The following is a 2,534-nucleotide window of genomic DNA, read 5'->3' as shown; positions in this document are numbered from 1 at the left end:
ATGGTCTCCACAGGCCCAGGCAACCCCATGGTGAACTGAGGTAGAGTTAATCCCAAATGAGATGGGGTTGTGACTACTGTAGGAGGGGCCAGATCTCGCTGTTATTAGCCTGGCTACATTGGGGGTGGTGGAGCTAGTTGAGTTGAAAGATGTTATACTTATACTCTTTAATCCCAGCCTCAGGCTATAAACTACACACAGATACATGCAGTATAATGGCACCAGAGGAGATGGCTGCCGTTTTACGATCTCCTAACCAATTGTGCTAATGTGTGTGTTTTTTCATGTTATTTGTAACTTGTTTTCTACATAATATTTCTGCCACTGTCTCTTTTGACCGAAAAGAGCTTCTAGATATTAGGACAGGGATTACTCACCTCGTACTGGACAAATATTTTTTCTTCAACGAGTCGGACACAAATGATTTACTTCAGACACCCGACAAGGCCTATATCCCAGTGATTCGCATGAGAAAGAGACAGAGATATTGGAGACGTAGGTTGGGGTGCCTTGTAAGAATCCCAAGGCGAGTAGGTAATCTGCATCTACCATCAGTCCTATTAGCCAACGTACAATCATTGGATAACAAAATAGACAAACTACGATCACAAATATCCTATATTAAAAACTGTAATATCTTATGTTTCACAGAGTCGTGGCTGAACGACGACATGGATAGCATACAGCTGGCTGGGTTTTCTGTGCATCGGCAAGATAGAACAGCTGTCTCCAGAAAGACAAGGTGGGGCATTCTGTGTCTATTTGTAAATAACAGCTGTTGCACGAAATCTTATAGTAAGGAAGTCTCAAGGCTTTGCTCGCCTGAGGTAGAGTATCTCATGATAAGCTGTAGACCACACTATCTACCTAGAGAGTTTTCATCTATATTCTTCGTAGCTGTTTATTTACCACCCCAAACCGATGCTGCTACTAAGACCGCACTCTATGAGTATATGGCCATAAGCAAACAGGGAAACACTCATCCAGAGGCGGTGCTTATAGTGGCCGGGGACTTTAATGCAAGGAAACTTATATCCGTTTTACTTCATTTCTACCAGCATGTTAAATGTCCAACCAGAGGAAAAAACTCTAGACCACATTTACTCCACACACAAAGACGTGTACAAAGCTCTCCCTTGCCCTCCATTTGGCAAATCTGACCATTCTATCCTCCCGATTCCTGCTTACAAGCAAAAACTAAAACAGGAAGCACCAGTGACTCACTCAATAAAGAAGTGGTCAGATGACACAGATACTAAGCTACAGGACTGTTTGGGAGCACAGACTGGAATATGTTCTGGGATTCTTCTGATGGCTTTGAGGAGTACACCACATCCGTCACTGGCTTCATCAGTAAGTGCATCGATGATGTCGTCCCCACAGTGACTGTACATACATACCACAATCAGAAGCCATGGATTACAGACAACCTCCGCACTGAGCTAAAGGGTAGAGCTGCTGCTTTCAAGGAGAGGGACTCTAACCTGGAAGCGTATAAGAAATCCTGCTATGCCCTCCGACGAACCATCAAACAGGCAAAGTGTCAATACAGGACTAAGATTGAATCGTACTGCACCGGCTCAGACGCTTGTTGGATGTGGCAGGGCACTGAAGCATGCATGAGAGCATCAGCTGTTCCGGACGTCTGTTTGATCACGCTCTCTGTAGCCGATGTGAGTAAGACCTTTGAACAGGTGAACATTCACAAGGTCGCAGGGCCAGATAAATTACCAGGACGTGTACTCTGAGCATGGGCTGACCAACTGGAAAGTGTCTTCACTGACATTTTCAAACTCTCCCTGACTGAGTCTGTAATACCAACATGTTTCAAGCAGACCACCATAGTCCCTGTGCCCAAGAACACTAAGGTAACCTGCCTAAATAACTACTGACTCGTAGCACTCATGTCTGTAGCCATGAAGTGCTTTGAAAAGCTGATCATTGCTCACATCAACACCATTATCCCAGAAAGCCTAGACCCACTCCAATTTGCATACCGCCCCAACAGATCAACAGATGATGCAATCTCTATTGCACTCCACACTGCCCTTTCCCATGTGGACAAAAGGAACACCTATGTGAGAATGCTATTCATTGACCACAGCTCAGCGTTCAACACCATAGTGCCCTCAAAGCTCATCACCAAGCTAAGAACTCTGGGACTAAACACCTCCCTCTGCAAGTGGATCCTGGACTTCCTGATGGGCCTCCCCCAGGTGGTAAGGGTAGGTAACAACACATCTGCCACGCTGATCCTCAACACGGGGGCCCCTCAGGGGTATGTGCTCAGTCCCCTCCTGAACTCCCTGTTCACTCATGACTGCATGGCCAAGCACGACTCCAACACCATCATTAAGTTTGCCGACAACACAGCAGTGGTAGGCCTGATCACTGATAACGATGAGAGAGCCTATAGGGATGAGGTCAAAGACCTGGTTGTGTGGAGCCAGGATAACATGCTCTCCCTCAACGTGATCAAGACAAAGGAGATAATTGTGGACTACAGGAAAATGAGGACCGAGCACGCACCTATT

This window comes from Oncorhynchus tshawytscha, linkage group LG10 (assembly GCF_018296145.1).
Source record: "Oncorhynchus tshawytscha isolate Ot180627B linkage group LG10, Otsh_v2.0, whole genome shotgun sequence".
Lineage (NCBI taxonomy): Eukaryota > Metazoa > Chordata > Actinopteri > Salmoniformes > Salmonidae > Oncorhynchus > Oncorhynchus tshawytscha.
This window is presented reverse-complemented; position numbering follows the sequence as displayed.